The sequence below is a fragment of the Erpetoichthys calabaricus genome, chromosome 2 (assembly GCF_900747795.2).
Source record: "Erpetoichthys calabaricus chromosome 2, fErpCal1.3, whole genome shotgun sequence".
In the NCBI taxonomy this organism is placed as follows: Eukaryota; Metazoa; Chordata; class Cladistia; order Polypteriformes; family Polypteridae; genus Erpetoichthys; species Erpetoichthys calabaricus.
Genome location: NC_041395.2, coordinates 272,740,883 through 272,757,556, shown reverse-complemented (window position 1 = coordinate 272,757,556; position 16,674 = coordinate 272,740,883). Strand labels below are relative to the sequence as shown.

Below are 16,674 nucleotides of genomic sequence, written 5' to 3'. Positions count from 1 at the left end.
TCTTATTTTGTTCTTTAAGGAATGGCTTTTTTATTGTCACTTGGCCAGTCAAACCTGCAGCACAAAGTCTCCACTTCACAACAGAATCTGAGACTTGTTTTTTAACCACTCTTAAGCTGTGCTTGAAACTGTTATGCTGTTTAGCGTCAATACATAAACTGTCTTCTGATTGGGTTTGTGACTTTGGGTCTGCCAGATCTCTTTCTATAACAGTTTCTTTAAGTTTCAAATTGTCTTTGGATTGTGTGGGACACTGTAGTCAATGACATTTTGATGATTTTTTTTTTTTTTTTGCAATTTCTTTTAATGAAAGGGTTAGGGTATAATAAGTATAATAATGCTCTGTCTGATTTCATTTGTTAATTGCTGTTTTCTTGCCATTATCACTGGATTTTACAACTTTCTACAATGAAATATTGTCCAAGTAGTACTTCAGAGGATGTAGTAACACTGATTGTTCCAACACTGCTTTAAGACAGACAAGAGTGTTTTTAAATAATCAACAGAAGCTGGGACACTTGTGTAAATTGTTTGCTTTAACTTGCAAGGATTAAATTACTTTAACTGCCTCAGAACATTCATAGCTTATAACCAATTAGTTATTCCCAGAAGAAGATCCATTTGTAATATTCTGAAATTTCCTATTTTTATCCATTTTTGCTAACCTAAACTTTAAATTTAAAACTCTGGACATTTACTGCTTACCTTTTCATCATTTTATGACATTCACTGCATTTCAATTGACTAAATTTGAAGAAAAACTGAAAAAACTTTTGACCATAGTGTATCTACACAAATTATGTAGTACTAGGGTGTTGTACCATGTTAGCCCTTATTTAAAAACAAAGTATGAAAATTACTGTTACATTATAAATATTTGAGCACATATTAAATATTTTTAGCAAATGGATTAATAGCACTTTATAATGAATAACAAAAATCCTTTCACCAACATGTTTTTTAATTATTATATTTCACCTACTACTTTATGCTGTAGTTTTAAAACTTATTTTTAAGTTATGGAATGTAAGAAACCACACTGTGTCCCAAAGAATAACTGTATACTATTTGGATTTAAACATATGATTAGAGGGCGGAGTGGTGGCTCTGAGGCTAAGGATCTGCGCTGGTATCCCAAAGGTTGCCAGTTCGAATCCCCGTCAATGGCAAAAAGAAATCCTACTCTGCTGGGCCCTTGAGCAAGGCCCTTAACCTTCAATTGCTCCAGGGGCACTGTACAATGGCTGACCCCAAGGGGTATATGAAAACTAACAAATTCCTAATATGAGAAATTGTATAAGGCGAAATAAAGAACAAAAAAATATATATATATGCTTACTTTCATTATTTCTTCACACAAGAAATGAAAAATAAAAATAAAATGTCCAGACCTAAAGTCTAAAGTATTTGTAAGCTACAAGACTGGTTCTATTTACGTTTGACACACTGTGCAACCCTGATAAAAGTCATTCAACTTGCTTCTTCACTTAAAAATAATTTATATATCACTAACTCTACTTAATTCAGCCTTGCATCATGAGTACCAAGGTCCATCTAGGCATCAACAAGCAAAAGAAAGGATTCAACCCTGGATCAATCTTATTTGCAAATACTGTCAGCAAACAAATGCATGTATGTGTTCATTATATATATACAGTAATTCCTCCTCCATCGCGGGGGTTGCGTTCCAGAACCCCCCGCGAAAGGTGAAAATCCGCGAAGTAGAAACCATATGTTTATATGGCTATTTTTATATTGTCATGCTTGGGTCACAGATTTGCACAGAAACACAAGAAGTTGTAGAGAGACAGGAACTTTATTCAAACACTGCAAACAAACATTTGTCTCTTTTTCAAAAGTTTAAACTGTGTTCCATGACAAGACAGAGATGACAGTTGCGTCTCACAATTAAAAGAATGGAAACATATCTTCCTCTTCAAAGGAGTGCGCATCAGAGAGAAAGAGAGAGAGAGAACAAAGCAAACAGTCAAAAATCAATAGGGCTGTTTGGCTTTTAAGTATACGAAGCACCGCACCCCCTTCGTCAGGAGCAGAGAAAGAGAGAGCGATAAAAACAAACAATCAAAAATCAATACATGCCCTTCGAGCTTTTAAGTATGCGAAGCACCGTGCAGCATGTCGCTTCAGGAAGCAGCTGCACAGAAGGGAGCAACGTGAAAGCATTTTTATACTAGCGTCTCATTTTGTAGGGCTCTGGCAGTGCTCATTCTGTTATTCCTTGCCCAAAGGAGCAGATACTGGTCCTGCTGATGGGTTAAGGACCTTCTACGGACCTGTCCAGCTCTCCTAGCAGGGGCGGCCTTAGGCATGTGCAAACTGTGCACCTCCCAGGGGCCGCCACGCCAATATACAGTAGAGTCTCGTTTATCCGACATAAACGGGCCGGCAGAATCCTGCTCACACCCCCTCAGAGAATGTCAGAGCGAGAAAGCAAACAATCAAAAATCAATACATGCTGTTTGATCAGTGCAGGAAGCATATCGCTTGACAAATCAGCCATATGCAAGCCCAGCAAGAAAGAGAGCAATGTGAAGGTAATCTTTCAGCGTTTATTGAGGAGCGGCCATATCCTCTAGGGGTGTGAACAGCCCCCGTGCTCACAATATATTTGAGGAGTTTTGTTTAATACGTAATACGCGCTCTGGTTGGATAGCTTCTCAGCCATCTGCCAATAGCGTCCCTTGTATGAAATCAACTGGGCAAACCAGCTGAGGAAGTATGTATCAGAAATTAAAAGACCCATTGTCCGCAGAAATCCGCGAACCAGCAAAAAATCCGCGATATATATTTAAATATGCTTACATAAAAAATCAGCGATAGAGTGAAGCCGCAAAAGGCGAAGCGTGATATAGCGAGGGATTACTGTATAGATATATATATATATATATATATATATATATATATATATATATATATATAATATATTAGTGGGGAACAGCCCGGACACAGACAGGTAGACATGATGGTTTCACCACACACACACGTTTATTTACAATATATACAATGTCCATAAGTGCACAAACCCAGTGCCGCAGCACCAATCACCCCTTAAGTCCTTGGCCACACAACACAATGCCTTCAGTCACTGGTCCGCCTCCACTACTCTCCTCTGAGCTCCGTCCTACTTCCACCTGACTCTTGCCATTGACTGGAGGGAGGTGGCCCCTTTTATACACCCCGGATGGGCTCCAGGTGCTTCCCGACACTCTTCCGCCGACACTTCCCTGTGTGGCGGAAGTGCCGGCTGTGCAACCGGAAGGACTCCGGGTGTCCCTGATCCTCTTCCCCCCAGCATTCCGGGTGTGGCGGAAGTGCTGAGGTCCAGGGCTCCCAAGGCACTGGGGCGCCCCCTGGCGGTGGCCACGGGCCCCTACAGGGTAGAGCTTCCATGCTCTGTACCCATGGCCCCCAAAGCAACAGGGCGGACGCCCCCCTCGTGTTCTGGAGAAGGCTCAAGCCCTCCTCCAGTCCTCCTTGGCATCCCGGCCGGGCATGAACCCCAGCCGGGTGCCACTATATATATATATATATATATATATATATATACATACACACACACACACACATATAAAACCTGGATTAACCTTTGGTATGACAATTTGATTACATTTAAAACACAAAAACAAGCAAGTCTCAATTCAGCATTACAGACACTATGGTATAGAAACAATCGTCAGAAGTAACCATCTAGTAGATACAGTATTAAAGGAACAGGCTTTTTGCATTTATATCATTTGACTGCCAAATACAAACTAGCTAGACAATACTGCAGGGACCTTTGCAAATACAAATGCAGCTCTATTCTTTGAGAGGATAGTAATTTCACCAACAAATAAACATCAGTAACTACTTCATATGTCACTGACTTTGACTCTGAATGCCTAAGAGTGGAGTGTATGTTTCCCCAAAAGCGACTGAAACCCAATGCAGGGCTGAATCCTGTTTTGAACTTGATGTTACAGGTGTACAGGTGGAGCACACTTACACAAATTAAGGTTGTAACCTTTGCTTTTGTTATCAGTATAGCATATATAATATATATATCCATCCATCCATCCATTATCCACCGCTTACCCGAGGTCGGGTCGCGGTGGCAGGAGCCTAAGCAGGGAAGCCGAGACCTCCCTCTCCCCGGCCACCTCCTCCAGCTCCTCTGGGAGGACCCCGATGCATTCCCAGGCCAGCCAGGAGATATAATCCCTCCAGCGTGTCCTGGGTCTGCCCTGTGGCCTTCTCCCAGTGGGACATACCCGGAACACCCCTCCTGGGAGGCATCCAGGGGGCATCCTGACCAGATGCCCGGACCACCTCAACTGACTCCTCTCAATGCGGAGGAGCAGCAACTCTACTCCAAGTCTCTCCCGGATAACTGAACTCCTCACCCGCTCTCTAAGGGAAAGTCCAGCCACCCTGCGGCAAAAAATTCATTTCGGCCGCTATATATTTTGTGATAAGGACGCTGTATTGCGCCCGACTCAGCACAGACTGACACAGAGGCACATGTAAAATCCAACAAAAGTCTTTATTTTCTTCACCTGTGTGGCACGTCTACCCCGTGAACCCCACAGGCAATACACAGTCCCAAAAGCACTTTACTCAACACTCCTGTTTGGCACTACCACTCCTCCTTGGCAACCTCGTCCTCTTCCTCCCGATTCTGGCTCCTGAGTGGTGGTTGCTGGCCCTTTTTATAGCCCACCTGGAAGTGCTCCAGGTGCTTGATCACCTGTTTCTGATTGCACTCAGGGACCCATGCAGCACCCCCTGGCAGCCACCCCAGATCCCAACAGGGCTGTGGAGATCTCCATCTCCCATGGAGCCCTGCGGGAAACTGAGGCACCATCATCAGCCAGGGAGGCTGCCACCAAGCGTCCCGGGGGAGGCACTGAGGAGCCCATGGTTGCTCCCCTGGAACATATGTAGAAGGGGCGTCCCGGCTGGGTATGAGCCCCAGCCGTCTGCCACTATATATGTATTATCTATATATCTCATACCGCAGCATTTTAAGTTAGAAATAATGCTGTAAACAGCAGCAAAACTGGAATTCACAGAATTTTCTACTCATTTTTAAATGTTATCATGTTTATTATAAATACTAGATAACTTTTTTATTAAAAACATTCTCATATTCTCTTTGTGCCTTCTTTTTTTTCCCCCCATTTACATTGTACACTAATTCTTTACGACTACTATGTATCGAACACATTTTCCTTGTTTTCTACATCTGCTTCATGACCAGTTGTTGTTTCTTCCTTGTACTTTCTGATACTTGTCTAAACCCAAGTGCAATGTACAAGGAGAATGCTCTGGGATAGGTTTCAATCCACCTGGGTTAGACTAAGCTTCTATTCCCAGAGTCCCATGTAGTGCTGGGCGGTATACCAGTTCATACCGAAAACCATTTTTTATTTTTGTTATAATATGGATTTTTCTTATACTGCAACACCGGTTTAAATTGCATAAACAACTTTCGGAATGTGGCGCTACAGGAAACTGTTTAAGGGGGAACTTTTTAACTGCTACATCGGTGTTGTGCGGGGGCTCTTTTTCACTGCTACACCACTAAACAGGTATGCAACGAAGTACATGCGGTAGTGGAGGAATTGCGAGGTGAAAATGGACAAAGAACATTCTGAAACTGAAGCTATAGCAGCCGATAAAGTTGAAAATGATGACACAGAAGAACTTTTACTGGAAAAAGGAGTCACATCTGTTGTCTGGAGATACTTTGGATTTATAAGTTCGGATCTGGACCATTATGTTCAAATGTGTGAATACTGTTTCTATACTACTGGATAATACTGCAAGCCAAGTTGTACTTGTTTTATTTTTTTCAATACTGTGTAATGTACCTGGGTACTGTGTAATAGTGTGACGACATGTTGACTTTATTCTCGTGATTTGTTATTAAAGTAGAGCATTGTAAACTAAACATCTTAAATATTTAATTTACTAGATTTTCTCAAACCCCGTCATAAGTTATGTAGCACATTAAATGCTTTGTGTTAAGTGTTCCCAGAGCCTTATTAATCGCTACGTGCTTCTTAAACTGACTTCCTCTTGCTCTAAGAGGAGGTGCAGGCAGCACACAGAATACATTAATTTCATGATATTCCTTCTCCCTGAACATTTAGAATGCTAAGATAAAAACTTGATATAATTTTCATGATGAAATGCATTAAAGCAGGTATTAATCATGTGGGGGCATGGTGGCGTGGAGATTGCACTGCTGCCTTGCAGCAATGGGGTCCCGGTTGTTCCCCCGCTTTGAATCTGTATGTTTTTCTGGTGGGTTTACTCAGCGTGCTTCAGTTTCCTTTCAAAGTCATGTAGGATGTGGGGTTTTGTTATGCTATATTAACCCTGCTAGTGTATGTATTGCTCGTATTCACCCTGCGATGTGCTGGCGCCACATTCAGGATTTGCTCCTGCCTTGCACACAATGCTTACTGGGATGGGCGCAACCCTGAATGGATGGCATAATTAAACATGTATAACGAAGTTTTTTTTTTAAGTTCTGAACACTCCGTGGTCTAAGTTTATAACTACGTTTAATTTCACAAAGATGTTTATCGTGTGGTGATTGGTTATGTGGAGAAAGAAAAAGGAAAGATAGGAACTGCGGGTTTGGTACATCAGACAGACAGCACGCATGCAATAAAGAAAGCCCGCTCAGAAGAACATGCATTGAATTCTGTGTTCGTGTCTCCAACCACCAGATCACAAACCCAATATTTACACAATATTTAAGTTAAACCTGTGTGATACCCAATCATACATCCAGTTTTTTGGAGCCTCATCACACCTGCCATAAAGTTCTCTACACTGAACGTACACCTGGGGACCCCTAACTACGAGGGAGCAGCACTACCATGCATGTTTAATACCTGCTTTAATGCATTTCATCTACATTTTCAGAGAGCAGGAATGTCATGAAGTGAATGTATTCTGTGCAGCGATTGCTGCCGGCGCCTGCTCTTAGTGCAGAGAAAGTCAATTTAAGAAGCGCGTAGCAATTAACAACTGGGTCGGGGAACACAACACAAAGCATTTAATGTGCTACATTAACTTATGATGGGATTTGAGAAAATCTAGTAAATTAAACATTGATTTTAGGATGAAGTTTAGTTTATGGCATTCTACTTTAATGACAAAATAAACTGAGTTTAAAGTGGAAATGTCGACTTTAATCTCGACATATAGTTGTTTTTTTTTCTTCACTGTGGCCCTAATATGCTTCTGTAGGGCTACAAAACACAAATAGCATTATAAATGCAGGTTGCAGTTTTATTATTTATGTATATAGCTTAGCTTGAAGCAAGGTCCATATTAATGCAGTTTGCCTTAATGATGGTTCAGTTGGTAAAGATGTCATCACCAAGTTGCACTTATTTTATTTTATTTTAATTTGGTGAATACTGTGTAATGCACCTGGGCTTTGATGTCTTGGAAGTAATAGTATTATTACTGGAAGTTGCACTATTATTTATTGTATTGTTATTATTTATTAGTTTAAATATTATGCAGTTTAATGATGGTAAAGTTGTTTAAAAAGTCACTTTAACGTGTCAGTGGACAGAGATTGTTAACATAAGTGTAGTTGGTTTACAAAAATATTTAATATTTATTCCTTTTCTAAGACATATTCAGTGCAATACAACTTTTGACAAGCACCTCTGGATATTTTACGAAGTCTAAATGCCTCTTTGGGTGGCTGAAAATATGTTGTCAAAATTTTAGTTTAAGTTGTTCGCAAACTTTGTTCAATTAAAAGGTTCTATATTTTGACTGCATCTGTCATGCAATGTGATTCCTTCTCTTCATTAGTGCCACCACCTTGAAAACTATCACTTTATGGGGCTACGCAAACCTGTATTAATACTTGTGTGCACATTAAAATGTTTTTTTGTACAATGTACAATTCTCATGACAGTGGAATAGGTTATTGTTAGCCAGTAATTGCAGTGGAAAATGTGGTTAACATCCACTCATGCATGGGAAAAAATACTCTCCAATACCGTGAAACCGGTATAATTTTGAAAAATACTGTGATATAGAATTTTGGTCATACCGCCCAGCAGTAGTCCCATGTACTGTGCAGGTTTGTTTTCTTCTCCTCTACAGTAATCCCTCCTCCATCGCGGGGGTTGCGTTCCAGAGCCACCCGCGAAATAGGAAAATCCTCGAAGTAGAAACCATATGTTTATATGGTTATTTTTAGAATGTCATGCTTGGGTCACAGATTTGCGCAGAAACACAGGAGGTTGTAGAGAGACAGGAACGTTATTCAAACACTGCAAACAAACATTTGTCTCTTTTTCAAAAGTTTAAACTGTGCTCCATGACAAGACAGAGATGACAGTTCTGTCTCACAATTAAAAGAATGCAAACATATCTTCCTTTTCAAAGGAGTGCGCGTCAGGAGACAGAGAACAAAGCAAGCAGTCAAAAAAAAAATCAATAGGGCTTTTTGGCTTTTAAGTATGCGAAGCACCGCCGGTACAAAGCTGTTGAAGGCGGCAGCTCACACCCCCTCTGTCAGGAGCAGGAAGAGAGAGAGAGAGCCACAGAAAAACAAAGTCAAAAATCAATACGTGCCCTTTGAGCTTTTAAGTATGCGAAGCACCACCGTGCAGCACGTCCTTCAGGAAGCAGCTGCACACAGCCCCCCTGCTCACACCCCCCTACGTCAGCGCAAGAGAGAAAGTAAGTTGGGTAGCTTCTCAGCCATCTGCCAATAGCGTCACTTGTATGAAATCAACTGGGCAAACCAACTGAGGAAGCATGTACCAGAAATTAAGACCCATTGTCCGCAGAAACCCGCGAAGCAGTGAAAAATCCGCGATATATATTTAAATATGCTTACATATAAAATCCGCGATGGAGTGAAGCCGCGAAAGGCGAGCGCGATATAGCGAGGGATCACTGTATAGCTAAATGGCCTAAATTTAGAACATTTTACATTACTGTAATTTACCAGAATAAAAAAATATCATTTAAAACTAAGTGGTGCCTGTCCACATAAAATGAATGTGTTCATGTGAAGTACAATAATGAGAAGAATAATACTATCATTTTAAAATCATACTGACAAGTGCATACACTAACAGATTTTCATATGCTAGGATTTTAATAAGTCTTAAACCAAGGTTTAAACTCGGATTTTGGGGGATGCAGAGGATACAAGTTTTTGTTCCACCCACTTTCAATAAATAACCAATCAACTACTGCTATTTGAACATGCTGCTTTTATCTTAATTTGACTACAGCATAGAGAGAAGTGTGTGCATTAGAACAGATGCACGTCATAAATGTAGGAAGGATAGTCCTTGCGTGTGTGTGTGTGAACTGTGTGGGATATGGCCGCTAGATGGAGCCCTCCTTGCAACGTGGAGATGCCCCGAATTCCAGCAGGGCATCATGGACTATGGAGTTTTAATACACAGCCCTGCTGGATAACGTCGGGGTCGCCAGGGGAAACTGCAGGGAGACAGAGACGTTTATTTTCCATACAGCCCGGAAGTAAATCCCAGTCACATGGTTGGAAGAAATAAAGTGCTTCCGGGCTGATGAAGAAAAGGAGAAGTTTTTACCTGACGCAGAAGTGATAGAAGTCACATGGACTGAGAGACAAACACTTCCGGGACACGGACTATAAAGGACTCTGGGAAATCCCAGGCAGACGAGCGGAGTTGGGAGGCAGGGTGGCTAAGCGTCTGGGAGTGGAGGATTGAGTATTGTTTATTGTGGATTTATTGAGTATTGTGGAGAGGAGGGTGCTTTGTGCACTTATTTATAATAATAAATATTATTATTGGACTTTTATCTGGTGTCTGACGTCTGGTCTGAGGGATCAGGGGGTCGACAGTGCCTCTATCTGTCACAACTGTTAACATTTGAATGTGATGATTGCATATAGCACTGAACCGACCTCTCTGTACTATTGTTGCCTCTGCATGTCCTGGAGTACAAAAGAAACAGCAACATGTGGGGACTGGCAAGATCTGGGAAAAAAAAAAACATGCGGTGTTATGTGAATGAATATGAATAATATTGCAGCTATGCCACAGTGTTTTCCGAAATGTACTATACAAGAAAACTGAATAAAAAAAAAAATCAAGTGACGGTGAGATACGAAGAAGGCAGGTTGACCAGCATTTGTGTGTCAGCTTTTATCCCTCCAGATCAGAGAATTTCCAGCTCCATTGCTTCAAAACACAATTCACATCTACAGTTACTCCCAGTTTCAAATAAAAACTAACAGCGTCAGATCCCTAGGGCGGTAGTATGTATCGTGATCGTGACTGAGAGAATAAAAGTGGGAAAAAAAAAACGGTAACTTTTACAAGTCCTATAAATGTACACCGTCTGTTACAAACGCAAACCAAATGTATGTGTGTACTGTATAATATTAACAATAAGAGCAGCTCACTACTGAAAACAGCAAATATAGGAGGCAGTCAGGATCGAACCGAGGACTCTTCATTACAAGTCAGCAAATCTTACTGCCACGCCACAGAAGCTGTTGTTTTATCCTTGAACCTTTTGTGAAAGTGTGTATTTGATCTTTGGACTTCAGGCTTCACACATATAGTTTATGCCAACATTTTGTCATTTACTACTAAAATATGAAAAACGTTTCTGTTTTAACAATGTGTTTACACAGATTATTGTAGAAACTGAAAACACATGAAATGCATGTGTTCCAAATAACGATCTATTATTTCCACTCTAAAACTCCAGCACTTCACTCCCAGATAATCAATCAAGGCATGAGCTGGGAGAACTTTGTGCACATTCTGCGGCGGTGGGGGATGGAATAGCAGGCTGCTTGCTGCTTGTCTTGACTGGCACATTTACAGAACAAAAGATGCTGACAGAGAGGAGCAAACGGATTTAAGGTGGGCCGCATCTAAGAGTTTTTTCGTAGGCTCTGGTAATTCTAGTGTTAAATCTGTTGAAAAGGTTAAAAAAAAAAAAAAAAAAAAAAAAAAAAAATCACAGATTCCAAAATCAGCTATCTTCTTTTAAGACATTAGAACAAGTATTTGATAAGAATCTGAATTTCTCCCAGTTGTTTACACTAGGAAATTGACAGAATTGACACCCTATTAAGAAAACCAGGATTAAACAAAAGGTGAAGTTAAAATGTAAAAGACATCAAAATCTGACAACTTGCGTCAATATATTGGAAGAAAGCAAATTTTACATATATACATACACATATATACACATTGTGGGAAATAAGTATTTGATCCCCTGTTGAATTTGTAGGTTTGCTCACTTAAAGAAATGACAGTCTCTAATTTTTATGGTAGTTTCATTTTAATGGAGAGAGCCAGAATATCAACCAAAAATCCAGAAAAAACACATTACATAAAAGTTACAGTGCATCCAGAAAGCATTCACAGCACATCACTTTTTCCACATTTTGTTATGTTACAGCCTTATTCCAAAATGGATTAAATTCATTTTTTCCTCAGAATTCTACACACAACACCCCATAATGACAATGTGAAAAAAGTTTGAGGTTTTTGCAAATTTATTAAAAATAAAAAACCTGAGAAATCACATGTACATAAGTATTCACAGCCTTTGCTCAATACTTTGTCGATGCACCTTTGGCAGCAATTATAGCCTCAAGTCTTTTTGAATATGATGCCACAAGCTTGGCACACCTATCCTTGGCCAGTTTCGCCCACTCCTCTTTGCAGCACCTCTCAAGCTCCATCAGGCTGGATGGAAAGCGTCAGTGCACAGCCATTTTAAGATCTCTCCAGAGATGTTCAATCGGATTCAAGTCTGGGCTCTGGCTGGGCCACTCAAGGACATTCACAGAGTTGTCCTGAAGCCACTCCTTTGATATCTTGGCTGTGTGCTTAGGGTCGTTGTCCTGCTGAAAGATGAACCGTCGCCCCAGTCTGAGGTCAAGAGCGCTCTGGAGCAGGTTTTCATCCAGGATGTCTCTGTACATTGCTGCAGTCATCTTTCCCTTTATCCTGACTAGTCTCCCAGTTTCTGCTGCTGAAAGACATCCCCACAGCATGATGCTGCCACCACCATGCTTCACTGTAGAGATGGTATTGGCCTGGTGATTAGCGGTGCCTGTTTTCCTCCAAACGTGACGCCTGGCATTCACACCAAAGAGTTCAATCTTTGTCTCTTCAGACCAGAGAATTTTCTTTCTCATGGTCTGAGAGTCCTTCAGGTGCCTTTTGGCAAACTCCAGGCGGGCTGCCATCTGCCTTTTACTAAGGAGTGGCTTCCGTCTGGCAACTCTACCATACAGCCCTGATTGGTGGATTGCTGCAGAGATGGTTGTCCTTCTGGAAGGTTCTCCTCTCTCCACAGAGGACCTCTGGAGCTCTGATAGAGTGACCATCAGGTTCTTGGTCACCTCCCTGACTAAGGCCCTTCTCCCCCAATCGCTCAGTTTAGATGGCCGGCCAGCTCTAGGAAGAGTCCTGGTGGTTTCAAACTTCTTCCACTTACGGATGATGGAGGCCACTGTCCTCATTGGGACCTTCAAAGCAGCAGAAATTTTTCTGTAACCTTCCCCAGATTTGTGCCTCAACACAATCCTGTCTCGGAGGTCTACAGACAATTTCTTTGACTTCATGCATGGTTTGAGCTCTGACATGAACTGTCAACTGTGGGACCTTATATGGACAGGTGTGTGCCTTTCCAAATCATGTCCAATCAACTGAATTTACCACAGGTGGACTCCAATTAAGCTGCAGAAACTTCTCAAGGATGATCAGGGGAAACAGGATGCACCTGAGCTCAATTTTGAGCTTCATGGCAAAGGCTATGAATACTTATGTACATGTGATTTCTCAATTTTTTTTATTTTTAATAAATTTGCAAAAACCTTAAGTAAACTTTTTTTCACGTTGTCATTATGGGGTGTTGTGTGTAGAATTCTGAGGAAAAAAATGAATTTAATCCATTTTGTAATAAGGCTGTAACATAACAAAATGTGGAAAAAGTGATGTGCTGTGAATACTTTCCAGATGTACTGTATAAATTGATATGCATATCATCGAGAGAAATAAGTATTTGATCCCCTACAACCCAGCCAGAATTCTGGCTCCCACAGATTGGCTGTGTGCCACATCAATCAATCAATTACAGGTACTCCTGATCTCAACTCGTTATGTGAATAAAACACACCTGTCCACAGAATCAATTTCTTCCACTCCAACCTCTCCACCACTATGGGCAAGACCAAAGAGCTGACAAAGGACGTCAGAGACTAGATTGCAGACCTGCACAAGGCTGGAATGGGCTACAAGACCATCAGCAAGAAGCTTGGTGAGAAAGTGACAACTGTTGGTGCGATTAGTCGGAAATGGAAGAAATATAAAATGACCATCAATCAACCTCGGTCTGGATCTGCATGCAAGTTCTTGCCTCATGGGGTGAGGATGATCATGAGAAAGGTGAGGGATCAGCCCAAAACTACACAGGAGGAGCTTGTTAATGATCTGAAGGCAGATGGGGCCACAGTCGCCAAGAACATTATTGGTAACACACTAAGCCGTAACAGATTGACATCTTGCAGTGTCAAGGTCGCCCTGCTCAAGAAGCCACATGTTCAGGCCTAATAATAATAATAATAATAATACATTTTATTTATATAGCGCCTTTCCCATGCTCAAGGCACTTACAGAATATAATAAAGAACGGCAGTGTATACAGTATATAGCATTGTACAAACCAGATAAATAAATAAAGAAGATTAAGACAGTGAATTCTGGAAAAAAAAAACAGACAACATAATTGATGGCATAGCACACACACACAGGTTACATTAGCATCTTGACAGAGAGGTAGACTGAGAGAAGGGTAATAAAGTCAAGTAGAGCTAAAAGCCTTCCTGAACAGATGAGTTTTGAGTTGTTTTTTAAAAGAATTCATGGAGTTAGCTGACCTGATTAATTTTGGTAGGTCATTCCAGAGTCTGGGCGCTACACAGCTGAAGGCCCTGTCACCCATGGAGTGTAGATTAGTGTGGGGTACAACAAGAATGCCAGAATCAGAGGACCTTAGTGGGCGGGCAGGCACATAGTGATGGAGAAGGTCACTGATGTAGTTTGGCGCGAGGTTACTTAAGGCTTTGTAGATTATTAGTAGGATTTTATATTTGATTCTGTAAGACACAGGGAGCCAGTGAAGACAGAGCAGGATGGGTGTGATGTGCTTGCTGCTGCTGGTTCGAGTAAGGACTCTTGCAGCTGAGTTTTGAATAAGCTGGAGCTGTGATATAAGATTAGAAGGGGCACCTGCCAGTAGGGAATTACAATAATCAATGCGGGATGTGATATAGATAGATATTCCCTGGCAAACTTAAAAAGGACCTGATGTGTGATGGTCATTTTTGACAGGCGTCCGGTCTCTCACTGTTAACATACTTAAAACAAAACATTCCCATTACAGTTTCCAAATGTAATTTTCTAAAATTGTTTACCAATATAAATTTTCAAATCTGCCCTACAGATCGTTTTTTTCCTTATTTCTTTGTTTTGATATCCATCCCTACAGATGTTTCCAATAATGCCTAAAAATGCAGTAAAATCTGATGCAATATCTCATTCATTTGCGATGTCCGTAGAATTTTGATTCCCTCGCTTTTCAGACCTATGGCATCGAAACAGGAATGAACAAAAAAATCAGTGTCGCCCCTTTCGATTTGAAGTGGGTGCTTAAATCGGATAAACTCCTATTACGTTCAATCAGTAACTGTCTTTTTCCTTTCTCTAACTACAAAACCATTTAACAAAGCAAAGGTTTTACCTAAGCAGCACGAACTGCAAAGAAACAGTTAACATTAAAAGCACTCACCGTCACAGAGAAACTTTTGTATAGCAACGGGTACGGCGGGGCAGTATAATATTCAAATAATGTACAAGTACACAATGGCGCCGCGTTTACCTTAATGATCGTTAAAAGTTTTGCTTCCTAGCATACAACTTAAAAGAACCACAAAGGCATGTCGCAACAGTCCCGAAGTCTTTTAGGCTGGATTTATGAAGTCACTACGGTCCCTGGTGAGCTATTACATACACAATATTACATAAACACAAGGTTCCGTATCTTTTTGCATAAATCCCATCCTTATTCAAATAGTGATCTCAATGGGAAAAGTTTGCTTATAAGAAGGCATGTGAACATGGAGTGGGTATGAAATATATAGATGAAAAGAAACATTTTAAATTGTAAAACTACAGCACTAGGTTAAATGCATATTTCTGTTCCCGTGACTTCTGGGGGCAGGGCACCGTCCCTTAATTACGGAGGCGAGAGAGGGTGTGTGTGTGTAGTTGCAAACGGACCACTGCGACTGCCATTAAAAACCACATACTACAGCAAAGACTAGAGCCTCAAATAGGCCGAAGTTTTACGAGAAGTAAACGTTATGTTTATGATTCGCTATTTGACAACATAAGTAAGAAAAAAAGTAATGCAAGCAGCTCCTTACCTTCTTCCTCGAGTCGTAAGGAAATGTCAGCAGCAGCTTACGCACACGGAAATTTCGTTCCTGCCTCTAGGTGTGCACTTGGATTGGTCGATCTCTCGAGCCAAGTTCGTGTGCAAAAACAGAAACGCCCACTGGTAACGCCCTCTTCCCAATAGAATCGTTCGTTTCTCGCGACTCTCCCAAAAGGAGACTGTTGGCTCATAGACGCTCTATACCAAGTTTAGAGTGCTCCCTAACTTCGGTTGTTTGTGTTTTATTCCCGTCACAACTAATGTGGCTGTAGCTCGGGTGGTGCTGGCACACATTACTGTATTCCAAGAGGTGAATTTTCGTCGCCTCAGTTTTCCTAACTTTATTTATATATATAAATAAAATTACAAATTTCCGTTAAGGCGTAACCGCATTCACGGCGGTGTAATGTTTAGCACTCATCTGATGTTTGTACGTTTTCTTGTGTATACGTGGTCTTCTCCCACATTACAACGACGTACCTGTTATGCTGTATAAGTGAATGTGGGAGTGTGTTTGCGTGATAGCTCCGGCTGAACAGGGAATGATTCCGGTGCTACGCCTGATTCTACTTGGGGATTTCCCCGCCCTAAACTGGAGTAAGTGAATTCATAAAATGGATGGCTATATAGATAGACAGACAGATAGATAGATACTTTATTAATCCCAAGGGGAAAATCATATCACAGAGCTGCTGAAAAGGCTGCCACTCTCGGCGGCCTGAGATGTGCCTTATAATAGTATTAAAATAAAGCCTATATCTGAACGGCAATTAATTATACGATCTTTACATGAGGGTTTTCTTTATTGATTTAACTACTTCAGCCCTACCCTAAAGCATTTTTGAAAATGCAGTTCAAAGGTTACTAACGTTACAGCGGATGAGGGTTAGTCGAAGAAACACAATCTTACACAGATGCGTACACTTCTGGGGCGGGCGGGTAATTAGCAAAAAACGTTGAAGTTGCCCTATCTGTGCTCGAACTGCGCAGAGCATACGTCTCGATTTTGTTTCCTGAAGAACCGCAGTGGTTGCTGCCGGCTTTTGTTCCAGCTACACTTTTTTTAGTTACCGTAGTAGTTTTTTTTTTACCTGGAACTTCTCATTCCTTATCATAAACTTGCTGCTGGCTAATGAAAAAACAAGCAGGTTAGGAATCTCA

At 41.1% G+C, this 16,674-nt stretch overlaps 1 protein-coding gene across 2 annotated transcripts in view; it reads right to left on the bottom strand.

Annotated features, from left to right (window-relative positions):
• anxa11a (annexin A11a) overlaps positions 1 to 16,017 on the bottom strand; it is a 111,012-nt gene extending 94,995 nt beyond the window's left edge. For both annotated transcript variants that reach the window (XM_028795544.2, XM_051923791.1), the window contains exon 1: positions 15,503 to 16,017. The gene's annotated coding sequence lies outside the window, so the exon portion shown is untranslated. The remainder of the gene's footprint in view (positions 1 to 15,502) is intronic.
• Positions 16,018 to 16,674: the final 657 nt, after the last annotated feature.